The following is a 24,187-nucleotide window of genomic DNA, read 5'->3' on the forward strand; positions in this document are numbered from 1 at the left end:
TTGTAAAAAAGGCTATGCTCACGGGAGGAAAAAGACTAGATAAACAGGCTAAAGCTAATGAAACCATTGAACAGAAGGCAAGAAAATAAGAGACAAAACAAAAAAACAAGGGAAACCAATGGCCAAAGTTGCTTTCTAAGCCAGCTAGCAAAATGTTCCCAATAAGTCTTTCGTAACTAGACAACTGTGCGTTCTGGCAGTCTTTGACCTAAGCAACGAAAAACAGGAAATAGAGGGTAACTGTTTCTGCAGGGGACAATAAAGTGTAGACTTCTGGTAGAAGAAAGTAGTGATATAGGGAGGGTGGCAAATTCATGCACATAGATAGAAACGAAAGAAAGGCAAAGGTAGGATGAAGTAGAAAAACCCTAAACAAAAGGTTAACATATCTTAGGCAAGCTTAAAGCCTCACGTGTGCAAGGACTAGGACAAGGAAGATGGACAAATGATTAATGATAAGAATTGGGTTACGTACCCATGCTAGCCATGTCAAAGCAAGACCATTCACAAAGAAAGAGAGCTTCACACCCATAACTTCCTTCTTGCACATGATGGTGTCCAAGCCTGCCCTTTACCAATGTACTGTTGACTTTTAATTAACTGTCTTATAAAGCTCCCATTGCAAAATGAATCACATACAGGCAAACACTATAAGGAAGGCAAAGCAGCTTTGCCCAGAATTACGTTTAGTCAACATAAAAGGCAGTTTCCAGGTTCTAAATTGCTAAAGTCTTCATCTTGTTTACTAGCCAACATTTTCTTATTGTCCCTTTCTTCATATTCCTTTATCTGGTTAAGTGAATATTATGAAAAATGTTATGGTGGGCGTGCATGGCAGACTGAAAGTTTCCAGGCCTGTAGATATTATTTTTCTTAACAGGTTATTAAGAGGGGTATTCGCTTCCAGCCATTATGTTTAGTTTTCTAAAGGTTTATAAAAAGAAAGTGAGTTCATTTTCAGCATAATAATGTTGCTGACATGCCACATAAATGTCCCCCTTGAGAAAAAGAGATGTTAAAAATATTGATATCTAAGAATTGTTGGGCATTCAAAAGCACCACTTTATGAAACGTATATTTTTTGCATGTTTTAGCAACGCCCACCACCCTTCAGAAGGGACACTTGATTGCTGAGTATGCCCACATGAACCCCTTGTTCTTCTGCGGGTATGTGAATGAGTGGTTACTAAATATATTTTTAGGTGAGGCTATCATGCCTGGCTAACAGCCTATTATCTCTGAGCTATAAAATCCTATGAGGTGTATTCATGCTTTAAATAAGCTAATAATGTAATTATAAGAGTGACAACAGAGAACTCACTTCTGTTGCTGGACAGGGGTTCAGAGATAAGCATGTACTAGCCTATGTGAGTGGGAAAGTTTGTGTACAACACAGTCATAAAGCTTACCTTCAGAGGAATGTAGCCTGATTGAAAAGCTACAGTTGGATAACTAAAATTTTAAATGAGTATTACCCCTCTGTTGCTTGAGCATGACATACCTTGAAAAAACAAGAATCAAGAGGCGTTTGGCAAAACAGGAACAGTTTGTTTAATTAAACAGTGCAGCCTGGAGAACAGTTACAGGCATATGGTCTGAGGACTGTCTCAATTTACAATTGGTCTAAAATAGACTTTTATACAGTTCACTGGATGCAATAAATTGGTTCCTCCAGTCCTTCTTTGGAAAAGACTGTGGCCCATTGTCTTTGTAGCCATAAACTAATCTTTTAGATGAGGAATCCAGGTGGGCCTCGACCTTCAGTGAACACAATGCGGCCAGTAGATAAAGTGTCCAGGTGTCCGGCATGGGGATCGCATGATCACTGCGTGGACTGTATGTGCTGTGTCCTGATTGGCTGAGTGTAACTAACTTTATGTGGCATCTGACTTTATGCTGTTTTCGGAACAAGTTCAACCCTCTGACCATGTGTGCTTTATTGGCCCAATCTTCCTGGACTATTGTAATGTTGCTGTGCCGACCTGTGGGATGAGCTGGGATTTCTTGTTCATGAATTTGTCTGCCGGCTACGTGCCACCCCACCTGTGATCTGTCAATCAGTGACCTTGGCTCTGGGCCGCAGAGCCTGCCTAACTACATATTTCTGAGTCGGGTTGACATGAAGTTCTCAAAGGGCAAATTTGTCAAGCGAAATGCAATTTTCTTTCTGTATATAAATGTATTTTTTTCATACAGACATTGACTTTTTCAATATTAACACCCTCCAATTTCAAAGATCACCAGGCACAACAGTGAAAGATTGAGAACATTCCTTCCCAAACACATGAAACAACACAAATTCATGCCATTGTAGGGTGCTGTTGGATCATTTTAGCATGTGATACACTAACATTAAAATTTCCACAAAAGTGAATCTATTGTATGCATCTAATGTGAGTTAAAGTGCATTTTGTGATTTCAAAAATATTCTTGGAGTGGCAGACTAATTTCGGAAGGTCTCACACTGCTTACACGTGTATTGTGAGTTCTTTCATAACTTTGGTGCATATAGTCATGGCTGTAGTGCTTAGATTCTCTTTTGCCATACATTCTTTCCATTTACTTCATTAAATCAAAAATAGAATTGGTATCATGATAAAACCAGAAGCATCTAGCTGACCAATAAATATATTGTTAAAGGTGCCAATCTTAAACAAGGATTCTCTCTGTGGAAGAGCAAGTAAGATTTCCTGGATTTGCCGGTCTCTATTTAGGACCAACTTCCCCATAACATCCCCAATTCACTCTCTTCTTAAATCATACGACCCATGTATATGGAAGTTAAACTAAATATGTCAGGATATGTCTCCTTATCTCCATGACCAACTGCACTGATAAACACATACAATGAGATACCAGGTACTGTACAATTTCAAAGGAACAGGCTAGAGCTGCCGACTTAAGTGCTGGAAACCAAGGTTCGAGCCTCGGGGTCGCATCCACATCCTGTGATTCTGGGCAAATCACTTTATCTCCCAGTGCCTACCAAAAAAAGATGAATGCGTCCTTGTGTAAAGTAACCGGTGCTCATGTAAAGCGCTCCAATACCTTCTGGTTGAGTTTGCACTATATAAATCTGCAAAAGAAAGAGGAATGCCAGATACTCCAAAACGCTCATATCTCTAAAGGGACTCCACAAGTAAGTTATTTTACTGGACCTGAGGCTTCGGATTATGCTTTCCCTTTCTTTACTGCAAAAACAACAGCAGCCAATAAAAATGTTTTTTACATATAAAGATACATTCCCAGAATGCTTCGCACAACATAACAACAACCAGAGGGACTAGCTCTATATATAGTCCTTAACTCTCAAGCACTTCCTCTTTCTTTGCTGCTCGAAGCCGAGTTAAGTGCCCCTATTTTTTCTTCACTTAATATGTGCCTTTGGTATTTCTTGTTATGTGCCTTTTGGTGTTACTGACATTTAAAGGGGATTATTTCATCTAGTACAGTGCCTTGCTGTGTGTTCTTTATTTGTATTATTCTGTGCTGTGTCTGGTATTTGAATTACCCTCGTTCAAGCGCGCGCCCCCGTGCAGCGTTTACCGGCGTCTGTGGTGATCGGGTGGTGGTGAGCGCACCTCGACTTTGAGCACGCCTCGCCCCCACCAGAGTGCCTCTATATCCCGGCGTATCCGCCGCTTACCTCCAGACGGCCGCCGAGCCTCTTGCAGTGCCTTCCCTTGTACGGGCCCGTGTTTCATGCAGAGACTGACGTCGCGTAGCCCAATTGGGCTGCTTTTGGGCTCCTTTTGGTCTACGCGACACCCAATGTGATTTCCTCCTCGCTCCGCGCTCTTTTTTTTTTTTTTTTTTTTTTTGGTAAACCTTTATTGTTGCATTAATCAGATACAGGTATGGGCCTACAACCCGCATGGCCGGCCGCTAGTAAGGTTAGGTCAACACAGTAAAGCATCAGGCGAAAAGCATTAGTCCACCACCCTCAGGCCCCGCGTCAAAGCTGATTACAATAGCACTAGGCATAACATACCTATATCAGGATCAAGGAAGGTTTTTTTTATTTTTTTTTTATAAGACGTAAAGACAAAACAGGATCCGGTACAGTCCGCGCTCTTTTTCAAGCATGTTTGTGGAGCTTTGGTTGTCTCTCTCTTGCCGTGCCCTACGCCTGCCCTGGGCTGTACTATAAGGGAAGGTCCAAGCAGAGTGCAGGCTTTCTGAACTCATTTTGTCTTGACGCCCATGTGTGGGCTGCTAAACTTGACTACAGCTTTGCTGAGGAGCAATATATATATATATATATATATATATATATATATATATATATATATATATATATATATATATATATATATATATATTTTTTTTATTTTTTTTATTTTTTATTTTTTAGGATTTACACCGTTCCGGCATATGAAAATCCGGATCCCCAACTATTGAAGGATTGGGCTAAATACACCGCTGAATCTGCTAAAGGCATGGTAAAAATGCTAGTTCATTACGCCTGGAGCGATAGAAAGAAAGCTCTAGAAGAAATAGCAAGATTGGAGGACTTAATAAGTAAAGAGCAAGATATCGCGGCCGCGACAGATCTGAAGAACTCCATGCTCAGACTTAAGGACTATGAAATAACGATCAGACGGAGAAAACAAAGCAAATTTGATTGCGATGAACAGGACTACCTGACAGGGCGAGTACTGACCTTCGCTAAAAAATATGACAATGCCAGAAAAAAATTAAATAAGGCGGGAACAACTGCTACTGAAGGCCAGGAAACCTCAGAGTCGGAAGTTGAACTATCAGAAGATGAGCGAACGGCTGCTGAAGGTGGCCCAACAGTGGAGGTGGAGAATGGAACTGATCCCCCGTTTTTTCGGGAATACAAAATCATCAAGGAAAGTCGACAAAGAAAAACACAACAAACCCACACCTCTGCACAGCAAAAATCGAAAAATCCAAAAGGAAAACAAGGCGGGGTAAGAAAAGAGGTGGAAGAAATACCAACACAGAGAGAAACCAGGAGCCAACGGAAGAAGAAGAACAAAAATTGAAAGAACAATCTGCTCACACTGTGGTCAATCTTTCCAATAGAACACTAACACACGAGGAATATAAAGTCCTAGAATTGGGTCCCACCTTTTGTCCAACATCAGGATTCGATTATGCAAGTGTCCGCATTGACCTGTTCAAGTTCATACGGAAATTGAAGTTTCAAAAGATTTTCTTGGTTAATCCTAAAGAAGGATCACCTACACCTCTTTCTACCATCGAGGAGGAAGACATAGAAGAGGTTTCCCCCACGGTTAATACCTTCCGTGCAATGTCAACATTACAAGCACTGGAGAGTCTGGGTGCCGGAGAATTGATGGCCCCCAGTTCTCAAGAGCATTTAGAACAAGCAGGAATAACCCAAGTGGGAGGAAAAAGTAATTTCAAAAGGAAATCAAGAAAAATTCCTCAGACACCTTTTGATGCGATAGAAGTCTTCAACGAAGCAATCATTAATGATCTAAAAAACTTGGCCAAAAAGAGCCAGAAAGGAATTAACCACTCTAACATCCCGAGGAAATACTGGGAAGCATTACAAACCCTAAAAAATGATAAATCTATAGAGATAAAACCTTCAGATAAAGGTGGAAACATGGTGATTTTCAATAAAGAACATTATCAGAAAGAAGCAATGAGGCAATTGGAAGATATTCAATGTTACACTAAAATCCAACGTAACATATATGTGGAAAGTATCCTACAGTATCATTAATTACTGGAACAATGGAAAGGAGAGGGCATGTTAAATCATGATGAATATCTTTTTCTGCTCTGTGAAGAACCGACATTGCCCACATTCTACCATTTGCCCAAAATACACAAACACTATAGTGACCCACCTGGAAGACCTATAGTTGCTTCTAATAACAGTCTGCTAGAGAATACTGCAATATATGTGGACTCTTTTTTGTCCCCCGTTGTCAAGAACCTGACATCCTATATACAGGATACACAGGATTTCTTGAAACATGTGGAGGGGATATGTTGGGAAGAAAACTTGTTGCTTATAACTTTAGATATCACAAGTTTGTACACCTGTATCTGTCACTCTGATGGTTTGAATGCTATTAGATGGTTTCTAGGCCAAAAACATCCCAAATTCACACTACACAATGACATGCTTTTACAGATGGTATCCTACTGCCTTAATAACAACATCTTTGTCTTTGATGGACAACTGTACCTACAAAAGCGGGTACAGCTATGGGCACGTGCTTCGCCCCCAGCAATGCGAATCTCTTCGTAGGCTAGTGGGAGAAGCATGTGGCCTGGGGGGATGCTAATGACCATTGGCTGGATAGGATCGTGCTTTGGACACAATACATTGATGACCTGTTTATCATTTGGAGAGGCGATCGGTCCTCTGCTGAGGAATACATTGCAGCTCTCAATGATAATGAACTAAATCTTAAGTTCACAGGGACAATTAGTGACCATACAGTCAACTATCTGGACCTTGAGGTCTACATTGAGGATAATGTCTTGGCCACCCGTCTTTTCAGGAAACCTACTGCAGGCAATGCTATCCTGCATGCAGATAGTCATCATTCGATTAGCCTTATCAAAAGTATACCATATGGCGAGCTCTTGCGCCTCAAGCGTAATTGCTCCACTGATAAGAGCTATGATAGTGCTTGAGAACACGCACTACAACGTTTTAAAGACAGGGGCTATAAGAAAGGACATCTGAAAACCGCCGAACTCAAAGTACAGCAAATTGATAGAAGAACTCTATTATCTTCGAAAAGTAAAAATAAACTGGTTCCAGCCGAAATTGAAGATAATACTGTACGTATGATCACCACATACAATGAGAAATTGGCACAAATTGTCCAAATCTTCAAAAAGAATTGGCATATTCTCCAAACTGATAACATCTTGAAAAAATGCATCCCAGAACGTCCCTCCATCACATACAAAAGATGCTTATCAATTGGCGACCATTTCATACACAGCCATTTTACTAAATCTACAGCCACTAAAAATAAACTGGGAATCAACGGCTTCTTTCCTTGCAAGAAGTGCAAGGCCTGAAAATTTAGTTAAAAAGTTATACGTTTTGAGGGTGGTCCAGGAGACTCTAGGCCAACTAGAACCATCAACAAGTTTTATAATTGCAATTCGGAATACACAGTGTATTGCCTCATCTGTCCCTGCAATAAGAGATATATTGGTAGTACTAAAAATCCTACCAAAAAGTGCATATTAGAACACATGCGCGCTATCTCTAATAAAGACCCTACCTACCCGGTCGCCAGACATTTTGAATTATATCACCAAAGCAATAGGGACCTATTGCAATTTTTCTGTATCGATGGGATGGAAAAGCATGAAAAAGAGGGGGAGACAGATTGAGAAAACTCAGAGCCAAAGAGTCTAGATACATTATAGAACTCCAAAGCATGAGTCCGGTTGGACTCAATAATGATGAAGAGCTTTGGGCACATCTGGACTAATTCACTCTCTTAAGTCTGTGTTGTTATAATAATGATCTAGCATGAAAAGTGTGATAAAAGAAAGGGTATTCAGCCAATATGAGAAAGAACGTTTATATGAAAACCGGTATACCCTTCTATTCCTCTGAATGGTTCCGTGTGTTTTTGCTACTTTACATGAACTTTGAATTGTCAAATATTGTAGGTAGCATTCTGTGCTGGACATATATTTATGTATATTTGGGAATCATTTGCCCATACAGGGCTCAATTCTGTTATTTCAGCAGGCTGAAATACATATTGATGTTGTGTGACAATGTTCTTTGATTTCATGAACTTATCACTTTATATATTATGTTATCTGCTGAGATCTTTTGAGATATTACAGGCTATGTTTATGGTTATAATTAATTGCCATCACACAATTGATATGCCTGTTTCTTATGAATGTATTTTAATCGTGAAATTTGATTATTTAATAATATTCTGTATTGATTTCTTTTTGAGCACTTGCACTTTCAAAATGTGAATGAATTTATTGCATTTTTCACCCACTATAAGATGGCCGCCACTAAACTGATGCTTGGTTGGTTGAAATTAGGTCCATCATCTGTTTCCATGGCTATGGAAGTGAAGGGTGGGTTTAAAATGGTTGTAACACTAGGGGATAATCGACATTGAAAAAGCCGCGAGGTGAAACGCGTCTGTCGAATTGGAGGGGAGAGGGACTGAAAGCACCGAATAAAGCATTACCAGCTTTGTATCCTGACTCCGAGTGTGCCTCTTAATTTATTAGCAAACCGTCCTGCTTGCTAAGTGAAGGAATATATATATATATATATAAATAAATATATATATATATATATATTTATATATATATATATATATTTTTTTTCTTTCTTGCACTAAGGGTTTGCTCCCCCTTGATCGATTCCTTTGGAATCTTTGATTATCAAACAAGTGTCTAATTCACACTGTATCCTTGCGATGGAGGACTGGACCTATTTTGAGGAGGACGAGTACGGCTATTATGAGGAAGAGTATGCACCCCTTCTTGAGGACAACCTTGTAAATGCCCTAGATGCGTCGGTACAGCAATCTGTTAATAAAGTAGTTAAAGCGCTAGCTGCCGCCCTCAAACCATCACGAAGCAACTGGAGAATTTAGCAAAAAGGCATGGCATGCTGCCTCAGGACCTGGCTCCGAGTCCCTCGGGGATGAACACCCCGCCAAACCTTGGCTGCACTCCCAGGCCCTGTCTAAGCTTTCCCCTCCATCGGTCAGGGATCACCAATATTCAGGATCCGCTAATCTTGTGCCGTTGTCCTCTAAGATGTATTCCAACAAGGACACGGACATGGACACTGACTCCTCAGGACATGCTGCATCCCCCAAGATAAAGAAGGCCAAAAAAGTGGCTAGTGAGTCCCAATCTGCTCCCACGTATTCTACCCCCTTTGATTTCAATTCGCAGGATATTATCCATCCGAGGTCCCCGGATTGAGCTCCTCCATCGGAAGTAGAGGACTACTTACACTAGCACCTTCGGAGCAGATTTGAGGGAGACATGCAGAATCAGTTACGGTCGGAGTGTCCCCACCCTGATGTCTCGGACAAGGTGGCGGGCACGCCAAAAATTGATCCTACCAAGTTGGCATTCATTAAGAAATTCACAAAGGACCCCAAAAAGGGCATTGATTGTGCCTGCGTAAGTGCCAAGATAAGCTCTTGGACACCGCTGGCCCCCTAGCGAAGATTTTAGAAATGGCTCTCCACGCGAAATCCACTGGGACCCCTGTTGACCTGGATATTCTCGCAGGCTGGACACAGCGCACGATTTGTTTCTTAGGAGCACAGGAAATTGCTCCTTATGCATATAGACACCAATTTAGCCTCAGCAAAACCAGGCCGACTGGTTGATGGTCTCCTATTTGGGGATAGATTTGTGAAGGATGTATCAAAGTACGTGGGGACCTTCATCTTTCTTGACAAAGCGCAAAACAATATTAAGAGAGTTTTCCAGGCCGGCTATTTTGGAGGGGCCGGGTGAAGCAGGGCGCTCGCCAGGCTGCCAATACTATTAGAGCCCTCCCAGAGGCAGTTATGGCCGGGGGAGAGGAGACTTCCAAGATCCCACCAGGGAAGGCACGTTTTACCCCACAAGGCGCTTCAGCCATCGCAGATTCCACCGGGGAGGTCAAAGAGACGATTTCCAACCTCAGATTAGTACAGGTGAGTATAATACCTCTGTCTTTGTGTCCTCTGGGGGGTCAGATTCGACATTTTCTTCGCAATTGGTCTGTTCTTACGCAGGACCCTTGGATCCTACAGACGGTGCAAGGGTTCTGCATAGACTTTTATCAGTCACCCCTTCAGATGGCCCTTCCTATCCCTCTGTCTTTTTCCCGACAAGATGAGCTTTTTATAGATCAAGAGGTAGAGGAATTGCTGCAGAAGTACAGTGAAGCCTATTGCGACGGCAAGCTGGCGGGTTTCTGCAGCAACATCTTCCTAGTCCAGAAGAGAGGAGGAGGTTACAGACTTGTGCTTAACCTGAAGGATTTCAATTCTTTTGTCCTTTACAGACATTTCAAGATGGAGGGTATCCATCTTTTGATGGACATTCTGAGACAAGGGGACTGGATGGTCCGCCTCGATCTTAAAGACGCTTACCTGACGGTTCCAATTTTTCCCCCTCATCGTCGGTTCTTGTAGTTCTAGTGGCACGGCAGGCGCCTGGAGTATTTGGAGTATTTGGTGAAGCCTTTCAGGCTCTCCTCGGCTCCTTGGTGTTTCACCAAGTTGATGAAACCGGTGCTTGCTCATCTTCATGTATGTATTTTAAAATGTATGTTTGTGCTTTTATGAGTCTATAACTCGAATAAAGCTTTTCAATCGGCAATCGGTTGTTGTTATGTTGTGCAAAGCATTCTGGGAATGTATCTTTATATGAAAAAAACGTTTTTATTGGCTGCTGTTGTTTTTGCAGTAAAGAAAGGGAAAGCTCTGTGTCCTTAAAAGAATTGAAAATTCTTGGTGCGAATGCTTTCAAATTTTATATCCCTAACTATACACAATTTCAGAATAGAAAAAATGGCATTGTACACTTTTCTTTAACTATTGTCACCCCAAAGTTGAGCAGGTGTCCTCTCTCCTCCAGGGGCAGAGAATAAGCTTGGCTTAACCATTTCCCCTTCTTGTTCCTCCTCCGTTGGGTCGGCTCCCGGATTTTCTTCGAACTCGGCCCTCCTAACTTTTGGACTAGATCTCGTGTGCCCCCCGCGATTCTGGGACCGTCTCCTGTTGTCGCTTTTGTCCTTGGTCCGCCATCTTGTGAACTGGTTTGTCCCTCTGTCCAGCTGGGTGACCTATCGATTGTCCTCCTTCTCTAGGGATCTGTTCCCTGTTTGTGACTGTTGTTATACTTATGGTCCGATCTCCGTTTTCTCTCTCTTTCCTGTCCCTATCTGCTTTTCTTACTTGTTTCTCGCTGATACTCTTGTCCAACCCTAATCACTTTAAAAATGTAATCTTGAGTGTTTTGCCATTTGTATATATTTTATTCTAACCACTAGAATATGTAGTAGACGTATTTACTTATTAATCGTTAACTTGTATATTTGTAACTCTAACCTCTAGTATCTGTAGTAGGTGTATGTACTGACTACTGTTCTTTAGCGATTTTAGAGTTGTTGTGTCTGTATCTTTTACGTAACTCATGTACTCTTCCTTGATTAACATTACAACTTGTACATTTGCAATTTTTCCCTCCTTTCGCCCCACTTTTACATTTACAATCATTATTTTGTTATGTAACTCATATAATCCAAAGTTCTAATGTAACGCACCTGGTTCTTTTGTAAAGCGCTCTGACACCTTCGGGTAATGTTCGCGCTATATAAAATCGCATTAAATAAATACGTTTTATTCTTTCTCTTTGAAGCACCTGTGCGAAAGAGTGCCCAAAGAGACTGTACTGTCACGACGACGATCTGCAAGAGTAACGTCACCGAACCGTAAACTGTAGTAGTCCAGGAAGTTAGCATCGCTGCGACGCTCTGGCCAGCTTTTCTCTTCTCTATCATTTCCGCCTCTTTGCTGTGTACGGCACATACGGGACCAATGAGGCCGAGGATAGCTGGAGCTGCCGTCCTCTCACAGAGCTGCGGTCGCGAGGCGGGGCGTGGCGTGAAGAGACTCAAACTGTTGCCGCGTATTTGCAGTCTGCTTCAACATGGAGTTTGCTTGTTATGTGACATGAAAAAGGCCCAGTGTACGTAGCCCTCTGGGTGAGAATTTGGTGTCGGCCAGGTGAGTACGTCGTTGAAACGAAGAGTTCCGTGCGCAGGGGATCTCCCAAGCGACGGTTCTTTATCCTAAGAAGAGGGGTGGTTTGGGACAGAGACGACGTTATTTGTTACAGAGGGTGTCTTGTTCCTGAGTTAAAGGGAGGAGTTTTTGAGGAGTGGGGTGAAGAGGCGGAGGTATTCAGTAGAGTTATGAAACGTTTGATTGTTTTTTTGTTAGGAACCTAAGCATGGGTGAAGATCTCACATGGTATAAGACATCTAACAGCTTTGCAGTGGAAGGGGTGGGGAAAATGCATTTTGTTCGCTGGTCAGGGGAGTACATGGCTTTAACAGTGGTTCTTGACGGGCACTGGTTGCGTGGCCTATGACACTGAAAAAGTTGCTTATTGTTATAGACACCTATTTGTAACTATATTTATGTAGCGGTTACTACCGCTGGCGAGGCATTGAAGCGTTTGTAATTGCCTTGTCGATGTCCCTGATGAGGGCCTCTATTCATGTAGATTTAATGTGTAATTGCTGTTCCGCAAAGTGGAGAGAGTGGCACATCTCTAGGATGAATGTCCATCTTGATTTTGAGATATAACAGGCCTCATGTCAGAACAAAATATACAAAAAAGGTGCTTTGAAATCACCTCTTGTATGACTTGGGCGATGTTATATACACTGGAACAATGAATGCATGTACTCATTCAGTTGATTTAGGTGTTAGGGGCAGAGGCGGGGCTAAGAGTCGCACATGAAGATATAAATACGTAATTGTTAATATTCACTTATTTCTCATGTGAAGTCCATTGGCACACGTAGTATGTGTATTCAATTAACAACCAGTTGCTGCGGATCTCTGAAATATGTATAGAACTGTAAAGATCACTTCCACATGTGTAGTGTAGTTCCTATATTCCCGAAAGGCTCTGCGCATTGGAATAACATAAACGATAGTTTAGACATAGGACTGAAGTCGACTAGGTCTCTATTGAATATGTATGTTAGACTTAATTGATTGATTGATAGCTTTATTTCGATATGCGTATATCATAAAAGCATTACACAAAAATATATAAAAAACGACATATCAAGACTCATAGGCTGTACAAACATCATAGTAAAAACAGAATATATAAATAACTTAGTTAAGAAAAGCATTAAATCGATAAGGACAGTCTTTTGAGACGTATCAACCAAGCCCATTTTAAAAATTTAGACACAGCACAAACAATAGGGGGGGCAGTATTAGTCAATAAAATGCGTAGGGCCTCAGAATGCTTGCGAATGCCCATCTCGTTGCAGAGGGGTTTAAGCCAAACAGATCTCGGGCGCGCATAGTCTGGACAATCAAGAAGAAAGTGCGCCACAGTTTCGCAACAGTCAGAGCAAAACGCACAAAAGCGTGATACCTGATTTTGCAAGTTCCATCTGGAAAGGAGGTCAGCTAAAGGTAGAATTCCTAGTCTGAACTTGATATACAAAGCCCGATCCATTGGGATGGTAATAATGTCCAAAAAGGGTTCAAAGGCAGTGACATCTTTAATCCTTAAATATGCTGCGGTAGAATTGCAGTGGTGATGGTTGCTCATAAGCTTAGTGGACACCCAACCCCAGTATATTTTCTTCAGGATCTCCTTTAGACTTAATTGTGAGTGCCAGCTAGCTCAGAGGTCACTAGAAACGTTCTTGAATAAACAAGAAGGGATTAGTTTCTGACAACCATCTAACATGACAACTTTGTTCCCCAAGAATAATGAATATATCTCCAGAGTCGCGGAAAAAATAGATGGCTATTTCACTCAGTCAATCGTGCATGCTTCGTTTCATCAGGTTTTTTGCAGAGAAATAGAGAGACGGGCGTTTTAAATAAAAAGGTTATTTATTGAGCAGTCTTCTTTCTCATGCAAGAGAAGTGAATTGCTACAATCGTAATACTTGCTATGAAGTAAAGTGCGTACAGTAAAAGGAGTATTATGAAATAATACTGTAAAAGCATTTATATGGTTTCTAAGCCATAAGATACATAAAATAGATAAAATACATACAATGATAAATAATGACTAAAAGTACTCAACTGGTGCATCTAAAATACGCCTACCCCGGTGTACCTAACCTAAGTCTAGTACAAGGGAAGAAGTAAGTGAGGTGTAGCTTGGGTTAAATAGTTTCTGCCAAAAATCTATCCAAGAATTCTCTAAGGGTCTAATCAGCTTCGTACCTTGGTTATAGAATGAAGGAGGTCTTGTATCTCTCTCTCAGGACTCGATCTCCCAGTAACCCGCAAGGGTAGCAGGGAAACACTGGAGCTGGAATTTTCGGCAGGAGAAAACACAGCGTCTCTCTCAGTGCGTCAGCTGGAGGGTCGGCTTCCTTCGGTACTCGCTTGCAGCAGGGCGTTGGGCAAGTAGTTAGTCGATCTGCTCCAAACCACTAGGGCAGATGTGGGCATATTTATACCTTGAAGGTGCCGAGTTTGACGTAAGGGTGGACATAATAATGTCACTAAGAACTCGAAGTTCTTTACACGCTCCAGAAGTTCTGGGACAAATCAATACTGAAGCAGGGGGAATTCCCGTACTGCTGAAGGCTGGTTGTCTTCAAGATCTTGTTGTACTCTAGGAGCTTAGTGGAAGTAGCCATGCCGTATTTGGACTGCATTGGCTGTGTCTAAATATGGTTATGATTCTTATGCCTATATAAGGATATGATAAGTTATATCTATATAAGAGCATGAATCGGGAAAATTACACTAGAGCCCTAGATACGTTCACAACACATGTAGTTGAGCATAGCTGCCAAGATTTCAGATTGCTGTGTGTGACATTTTCACAATTTCAGTGTAATTATGAGTGACATTTCAGCTTCTATGAGTGACACTTTCTTGCAAGGAAAATCAAGCAATATAGAGGCGGGTAAACATCGAATAAGACATTACACCCATTGGAGCATTGAGAAACTCTAAGAAGATCTTGCAACTGCTGCAAAGCACCAGCTATCAGGGGAGTGAGGCACACATTACAACCAGCCAGGACACTGTATTAGACTTGACTGTAGAACTCCTTGCTCAACCCTAATAAAAGTGATTACCAGCACTGCTGAGCTGTGTCTGCCCCAGTTGGCGCACCACTGCCTGCTGCCCAACCCTGCAGTTCCAGATGACACCAGCAGGCGGTGACTGTCACAGAGCTACTACAAACACCAGACTCTTCACTAAGTGACCCTGGATGCACTGAACATTGTACCGGCACCATTGTGGTCACTGCACGCTAGATCTATAATTATGGGCTGTGCTGATTATGGCTGCCTGAAGCTCCAGAGCTCTCTTAGTCCTAAGAGGAGGTATCTCAGGCCAGTCCCTAGGAATCACTGTGCAGCCCTAGTCCGCGTCCCACCCAGTGTGGGTGCTGCATGATGGCATCAGGTTGACCACTGCTTAGAAAAGGTAGCTGTGTGTGATACCTGTTCTGCACATCATGTGATCTTTGGCCAGACTGACCAAATAAGTTGCAGAGCCAGTGGTATCAGGCTAAAACCCCTGGCGCTGCGAGGTACAAGCAGGGACCAATGTAAAAGTGTTCAGAAATCCACCACTGTAGACTTTGATAGGAAGTGTACAAATGCAGGCACAGAGATGCACATATTCAGGAGACGGAGCAAGACAGTTGTGACTGTGTGCGCATTATCAGGTAAAGAATGCCAGGGAATGTAGCACTTCTGTATTGTATTCAGGGGTTGATGCTGTTCCTTCATCTTTGTGTGTCGGGTATGATGTTCAACTTGGCTTTCTAGAATGCCCGAAGCTCTTATTGTGTCTGTTAGTGATCAGAAAGAATGCTTTTACAGTGTTACGGCGTCTAGTGTCACTATAAAAACAATTACAGAGGTTAAGCCCTCCCCAATCAGGGCAACACATGTCCAGGATTTGACCTCCCCGTGTGCAACATAAGAAGGACCTTAAAAAGCTCCTCCGAAGGTGCTGAATCATGCTCCTTGTGTGCAGCGAGGCTTGGAGAGCTGTTTCAGACACTGGCTTACGTCTGCCCCTGTGGGTAGGAACACCTGTTATCTAGGACACAAAGGCATTGGCTACAAGTGACATCTTTCAGGCTGCTGCCACTGATGGCTGTCATCACTCAGGCTGGAGGCTGCAATTGCGGAATTACTGCTCGCCAGAAACTCATTCACCTACAATCCACCCATTCTGGAAATGCTAGAAATGTGACGTATGTGCGAGCCAGAACTGAGGGAGGAGTGACGTCGAGGGTGTTAGCAAGGATAATATATATCTACAGCTAGTTAGTAGGAAGAGAATCGTGACTGCCGATCCTGCGCTTAAAGTTCACTGCAGAAGAAAAATACTATTACCAAGTTTTTTTTTTCTATGTTGTATTTCTATTTTTGCAATATGCTTCTTCGTCACGTCTTGTCTTTTTTATTTGGCACTTTTATGTATGGAAAAAGCTTGTGTCCATACAAATAATGATTTTAATAATTTTTACCTTCTTGTCCAATACATTGAGGTGGCAGGCCGTGGCTTCGGGCCGACTCCAGGGACCTGGTCCTATCACCCAGGCAGAGCCGCCCTGTTGCAGGAGCCTAAATGCCGATGGTGCGGTGCTGTAAATGCAGTTTCGATGTTGGTAGCGGTCACTTACCTACTTCACCCTCTGACTGTCTCCCGCTGCAATGACTCTGCTCAGCCCTGATGGTGCTGGTGGGATACAGGCCCGGTAGTAGCCGCCAGACATGCAGGCATGCTAGTTCAACCTCAAAAGAAAGCAATGATTGTATGCAGCACCATTGACGTGGGATTAAAACCACATGACTGCATACAAGCGAACTGCGCTGCCATAAATCCATGATTGCCCAGCACCCAACTCTGTACAGCGTGGCGGCCCGCCTGCTTCCGTCGCAGGAAGTAGGAGCGAGACCCGCCTAAACTCAGTTGTCAGTCATGTGTCTCTTACTCAATGGCAGTTGGGCTCTGAGTCGTCGTCCTCTGACATCGGCGATATCACGGCGCTGTTATTGTTACATTGTAGCAACACTCCCAGCTTGACAGCTGAGGCGCTATAATGCGTTACTTTCCATTTCAGTGCGGTGATGCGGATCACCACCCTTCCCCATGGGCCTCACCACCACAACTGTCGAATTTGCAGGGAGTCTACTGAGCCTTCGTTTTCTTTGAAATAGTTGTCTGTTTTATAAGCGTCTCTTTTATGTCTGGGACTTTGAGGAACCAGGGATTCAATGTTATTGTGGATTTGTGTTGATGCTGATTGAGGGTGAATGCGGCCCAAACTTAAAAATGATCCGAGATGCCTCTCGGTAGACAGCATTTCCCCACACTGGCCTATGTCTACGGGGTGGGTTAAGAGACAGTCAATTCGAGAGAGGCTCTTATGGGCATTTGAAAAGAAAGTGAAGTTCTGTGTGCGTGGATTAAAGTGTCTCCAGATGTCTATTAGTCCTATGGCGTTAATAAATTCTGATAGCGGTGAAGTGATCATATTCTGATGTCAGGGTGGCAGGCGATCTATAGTGTCATATTAAAGTCCCCTCCCAGGATCAGAGATCTGATTGGCAAGTTAAGAATTATCTTCTACAAGTCTGTCAATACTGATCCACCAAGTGGAGGCGGTGCGTACACTGAGACTACATCTACCGCTCTCCCTTCCCAGCTAGCCTCCAGAACCGCAAACTTCTCCTGGGGGTCAGCCCATGTTCGTTGTACATTTAGTGCCGGGTGTTTATGGATTAGAATTCCAGTGCCTCTAGAACAGGAAGTGAACCCCGCATGAACCGCCAGCCTATATCCCCTTCTATTCAATGCTTTGCAGTTATTGCCAACCAGGTGTGTCTCTTGCAGTAGGACTATATCGGGAGCTTGTCCATTAAGATACTGCAACACTATCCTTCTTTTCAATTTGTCCCCTAGACCATTCACGTTCCATGTAAGGCTTTTTAAAGATGTTATGTTTGGGGTTGAAACTATTGTATAGTCCCAATTGGGGGATATATGACTGCACATATGACATCTAGTGGCTAGGTGTCAGGTGGGGACACATCTGTGATATCGTTTAATGTTAGTTGCTGTATGACTGGCGTGGCCCATGAGTGCACATTGCGTGTGTGTCCTAAGTTGGTATCTGTGTGTGAGTCTGAGTGATCCAGGGTACATTGTAACGTGACCTGCAACTGAACGACACCCTCCTTCCCTGCCAGTGGAATTCGAACTATCTACCTCCCCAACAAGGCAGAGCGCCTGTTGCCCCCCTCCCAACAACAAATGGTGCCCGTGGGTCAGCATGGCTTTCCCCACCCATCCCTCGATATTTAATATCATAGGAGCAATTTTTAGAAGACTGCAGCCCCCGATTACGAGACTCCCTCTTTTAAAAAAATTTTTTTTTTTTTGTTTAAATCTTTTTATTTGGGTTTTTTTACATATCCAAGCGGGACATATAACACATCACAGGTCTTTAACATAAACATAAACAGTGCTCAGTATCAGCGATCATGGCTCAACAACAGTAAACAAACTCCAGTTTTCAGAACGAGACTCCCTCTTTATACAGTTATATCGACATCCGCCCCTTTGTCACATTTATGCAGTAAAAGGGCATGAGTCCGTCTTTGGCAGTGATATTTCACTGTGCGTCCGCACCAGATGTACCATAGTTCCTACCCACCAATGTCCTCCGGCGAGGTTTCTCCAACTTTACCAGCTCAGTTCCTTCGTAGTTCTAGCTTCCAGAGGCCAAGACGGTCATTTCGCGACCTACTCTGTCACCAGACTCCTGGGGTGGTCTGGTCCGATTACCTTTAGGCCCAGAATGTCTGTCTTTGTTGGGATTCCCAACTTGACTCCATCCCTCAAGCCAGTCCCATGCTTCCTCTGGTGTGCAGAAGAACCTTTCCGTTATCTTCAATGCGTGGTTTTGCAGGGAATATCCTAGCATACCTGATATTTCCGTCCCTGAGCACTCGTTTGACCTCCAGGAAACTGCATCTCTGTCTTTGGACTTTAATCGTGAAGTCTGGGGGAAAAAAGAAATTGCGCTATTTTCAAATTTTGACTAGGAGAGTGCATTGCGCTGCTTGTAGGATAGTGTCCCGGTCTCTAAAAATTAAAAACTCTAGCGACAATTGGACGCGAGGGAGCCCCGGGTTTAGGTCGACCTCCAGGGACACGGTGCGCTCGCTCGATAGTAAAGTAGCGTGAGAGACCTTTTGCTTGCACGTGTTTGGTGATTAATTCCTTGATGAACAGGTCTCCTGTTGGGCTTTCTGCACTCTCCGGAACTCCCAGGATTCGTACGTTGTTGCTGTGCGCATGACCCTCATAATCATCCAACTCTGCCTCCATCTTTTAATGTTTTTCGGTCAGTTGTTGCACTTGTTTTGTGAGTTGGGACGTGTCTGACGAGCATTTTGGTGACCTATCTGACTTCTTTAACTCTAGCCTCCATTTTCCTGAGGTCTGCACATAAATGAGATATTTCGATATTAACTGTGTCCGACCTGGATTCCAGGGATGTTCGCACACTGGTAATGGCCATGATATCTTTGAACATCAGCTCGGTTTGGTCGTCGTGGAGTTGCGCCTTCTCTTGTCCAGTTAATTTAACAGCGTCTTGATCTTCACCATTTTTGTTACAGACGTATTTATCTAGCTCAGTTTGTAACGTTGTCTTACTTACCTTGCCTCCCGCCATTTCGAACACTCCAGAGTATAGTCATGGTGCAGTGACCTTGAAGAAATACGGAACTGTCTGCCGCTTGCATGTGCACAACTGGCTGTCAGCGGCCTGTCGGGCATCCGTTAGTGTAAGGGACCAGTGCGCACCACTTTATTGCCACCAGTGCATCTGATCCTCACCTGCGGTGTCAGGGCAGGACAAGTTCATATGAGTCCCCTTTCCTACCCTTAACACAGGTTCAACGTAGAGCAAACTGACCCAGGTCAGTCCCAGGCTTCTCTTTGGACACCGGGCAATTTTTACCACCACCATCCAAATTTGGCGTCCAGTGTCGCATTGCGATCTCCACGCTTTGGCAACTTTGCTACTCCTGGTGGGTGTGGGTGCCTCTGTTAGTGGAATTCCAGATTCTATTCTAGCCCCATTATTGTCTGTCCAGAATTCGCTGCTGTTGCTCCTCTGTGACGTATATGTGATCCAAATGTGTGTATTCAGACAGACCAATTGGAAGAGCCAAAGACAAACATTTAAATTCTGATTGGCTAATTTCCCAGCAAGGAAATTCAGGGGGCGCTTGTGGTGAAGTCTTTGTGTCCCTGAGACTTCAGAACAGGAGGCAAGCTCAACTTCAAGCCCTTGGAGATATTTCTCAAGATAAGTTACACAAAGTTCCTTTTCTCCTTTCCTTGGCAATAAGTAACCACTGCAGGCCAACCCCAAACAGCAAACATAACAGGGGCAGTCTCCTCCTTCAGCTTCCTTGGTTTCTCTCCTTGGCAAAGGGTTTGTCTTGATTCCCAGAAATGATCTAAAGTTCTGGGCCCCAATATTTATACTGCAAAATCCTTTGTTCTCTGAAGGCATAGAGTATCTGTGCCCAGCCAAAACCAGTTCTGTCTTTCCTTGTGCAGCTTCCTGGCAGGAGGTTGAGACAGCATTATTGAAAGCGCCCTGGTAGCTGAAAGGATATCTCCCCCCCCCCCCTACTCTCTATTCTATGAAGACTCAGGCAAGTGAAAGGAAACCTCCTCCCCCTACTCTACATTCAATGCAGGTCCTATTCAACCCAGCCCTGACCCTTCAGACGGCTGGAGCCAAGGCCCTCTCCATCTCCCTGTCACTCACAAGCCAGACATGGAATACACAAACCTAGCAGAGGCATACTGGATTGTTAGGCAAGAAAATACCTACTTTCTAAAAGTGGAATTTTCAAACACAGAATGTAAGAATCTTCCACACTAAAAGATGTATTTTAACATTCTGAGTTCAGGCATACTAAACTCGTTTTTAGGGCTCGTCCTTTCCTATTCCATAGGAATAGGAAACGAGCCCTAATGCAGTCAACCCATTTCTTAAGGCCAAGGGCTCTCCCAGAGGATTTTGGGAAGTGCACGCCTCGTGCACAAGCTTGCATTTCCTCACAGGCTTCCCCCTGCCAGCAGCATTTGCCACATCAAAGGCTTCAGCTGCCCCGCCCCCGCCGAAACTTATTCGGCAGGGAGCCTCCCTCCCACAGCCTCCCTCCCACAGGCTTCCCCAGCGTGCGCGCTGGCCTCAATTCTCCTCCCCCTAATTGCTTTCACGGCCACATCAAAGGGATCCTTTCCCGGCCGCTTTGCCTCATGCATTTCTGCCAAGAGCTTGTTCTTCGTTTGGCTGCTCCCTCGCTCCCCGTCGGAAGGATGGTTAGCCGCTGCAGACAGCAGACACATCCCGCAAACTTCAAACCACTGTGGTCTTAACAGAATTAAAGCTTACCAAGCGCCCAAGAATCCCTGTCTGTCATTAGGCCTTCCGATGGCTTAAGTTACACCTCCCTCGACAAGAGGCATCTACTTCAGTGGGCAAGCGCATCCTCCTGCGTATCCCTCAGCCACTGGCCTCTCTCTCTCCCTCCTGGATCACCCTCTCCGTGCCTTACCAAAACACCACCCTCTGTACACTACCAACCCACCGAGCGCCCAACCCTACTCTCGGAAAATGTACTCACTAGCTCCCACAAAAGTGACCCTGGTCTTCCCTACCTCGTTCGGAGAACAAACACCCATCGCTTCTCTCTCTGGGATTACCGCCGGATTCCTTTACCAAAGCATTCCGTGCACTCACTCCCCGAATCCCATCCCTTCCCTTCCCTGTGCACTATCACTCACTCACCGAGTGTCCATTCCTTCCCTCCTTAGGGAACACTCTAGCCCCCTGTGGGATTATCCTCTCCTTCCTTTGATGCGTACTCCCACCCTTACCCGTCCCACAGCAGACTCTCTATCTGCACTCTCTGCCCCCAACCCATTAAACCCCCTTCAACTCGTCCACAGAGCACCTCGATCTCTTTCTGAGACAGAGCGCTTTAATCTCAGGCCCCCCCTACTCCTCTCAGCCCTCCCCCATCCTCTTTTATCCTAGCCACGCAGTCTGTCTTTCGCCCCCGTGTCCTAATTGGACATTACACAGCAATTCCGTGCTGATAATTTTGGCGAGTAGACCACAAACTACAACAATAACACCACCCTACACACCCTTGAGAAAACAGGTTAACCTTTTCCTTCGTTTCACATACATACATAAAAAAATACGACTTACCATCCACACTCTACATACAAAAACATCGAGTCCTTCTCCCTTTCTACCACAACAGCACCGATAAAACACACTGCCTTGAAGACAGAAACCACCAACATGGCAAATCACACCACCTGCTTACAAATCAGAGTCCAACCCACATGTGAACATATAGCCCAAGCCCCCAAAACAACACCTGCAGGCCTGGTGCATAAACACACCAATATATTTTCCACACATAATGCAAGCAACATCTCCAATAAAGCCTCAAACCTAAATGCATAAAACACTAAAGGAGGTCCTTGGCAAACTATACGCACAATGCTGAAATAGGGCCACCCTCACTAAGTGCGTCCCAAAGCATGCAACACATATTCAGTGCACAAGCACCAAATCAGGTCACGCATCCTGTAGTGCAGAGATACAAGTTTCCGAATGGCAATAAAAGGTGCACCACTCTCTTGGACTCTTTATGTATGTGTGTGGGTATGTATGTACGTGGCGTACGTGTCATGGAAATCTTGTCAAAATGTAGTGGAGTGCTGTACAAGGCCCTAGGCAAAGACAGTCAGTGTGCGACTGGTGGGGTAACTGGTTCTAAAACTGAAAGTGGATTGGTGCTACATCATGATATCGTGTGCTTAAAAGAGGTGTGCCTTCAGCTAAATTGGAGAAGGGTTGGGGCAGTCTTGTTTCTAAAGTTACTGATTTGGATGCTGCAGACACTACGCAAGAAACATGGAGGTTTCGCAAATTAGCCATCCTGCTGTTCGTTTCTCTCAAGTTACTTATCTGCATTTCACACATGCTGCTGAAGAAACGATTTGGATCTTTACAACTAGGAGCAGTATTGCCTAACAATTCACTCGTCTTGGTTTCCTTTCACAACTTTCGGGGGTATGTTGAATTCTAACACTAGTGCAGACTTTTAGGCTACCTTACTTTCAACAAAGCAAAGGCCACTAATTTAACTACATGACTTAGCGTACAAACTACGTACTTAGTAACAAAATTATAAGACTATTTTTATTATGTCCATTTTGGGTAATACCAAAAATTACGAGTAACGTGGCTCCAGCTGCATTCTTAATACTTAATTGGTACATATCTGACTGCTGCGGCTCTCATTACCCGTGAGTTTTAAATACCCTTTTATTTACTCTTGCACTGTTAGAACGCTTTTATTATAATCCTGTTTGTACGCAATTTCTACCCAGTGCCACTTTTCACTTACACAGGAGGCATTGTTTTTAGGTCTATCCAGCGCATGCGAAGCACCCACCACACAGCTCCGCCTATGCACCCACCACACAGCTCCGCCTATGCACCCACCACACAGCTCCGCCGATGCACCCACCACACAGCTCCGCCGATGCACCCACCACACAGCTCTGCAGATGCACCCACCACACAGCTCTGCAGATGCACCCACCACACAGCTCTGCAGATGCACCCACCACACAGCTCTGCAGATGCACCCACCACACAGCTCTGCAGATGCACCCACCACACAGCTCTGCAGATGCACCCACCACACAGCTCTGCAGATGCACCCACCACACAGCTCTGCCGATGCACCCACCACACAGCTCTGCCGATGCACCCACCACACAGCTCTGCCGATGCACCCACCACACAGCTCCGCCGATGCACCCACCACACAGCTCCGCCGATGCATCCACCACACAGCTCCGCCGATGCACCCACCACACAGCTCCATCGATGCACCCAGCTCCACCGATGCCGCCACAACACAGCTCCACCGGTGCACCCAGCTCCAACAATGCCCCCACCACACAGCTCCACCGATGCCCCCACCACACAGCTCCACCGATGCCCCCACCACACAGCTCCACCGATGCCCCCACCACACAGCTCCACCGATGCCCCCACCACACAGCTCCACCGATGCCCCCACCACACAGCTCCACCGATGCCCCCACCACACAGCTCCACCGATGCCCCCACCACACAGCTCCACCGATGCCCCCACCACACAGCTCCACCGATGCCCCCACCACACAGCTCCACCGATGCCCCCACCACACAGCTCCACCGATGCCCCCACCACACAGCTCCATTGATGCACCCACCGCACAGCTCCACCGATGCCCCCACCACCCAGCTCCACCGATGCCCCCACCGCCCAGCTCCACCGATGCCCCCACCGCCCAGCTCCACC

At 44.5% G+C, this 24,187-nt stretch overlaps 1 protein-coding gene across 1 annotated transcript in view; it reads left to right on the forward strand.

Moving 5' to 3' along the window:
- Window positions 1–11,638: 11,638 nt before the first annotated feature.
- Window positions 11,639–24,187, forward strand: part of KNL1 (kinetochore scaffold 1) — a 617,593-nt gene continuing 605,044 nt past the window's right edge. The window contains exon 1 of the mRNA XM_086937420.1: window positions 11,639–11,756. The gene's annotated coding sequence lies outside the window, so the exon portion shown is untranslated. The remainder of the gene's footprint in view (window positions 11,757–24,187) is intronic.

Source organism: Lissotriton vulgaris, chromosome 9, assembly GCF_964263255.1.
Source record: "Lissotriton vulgaris chromosome 9, aLisVul1.2, whole genome shotgun sequence".
In the NCBI taxonomy this organism is placed as follows: domain Eukaryota; kingdom Metazoa; phylum Chordata; class Amphibia; order Caudata; family Salamandridae; genus Lissotriton; species Lissotriton vulgaris.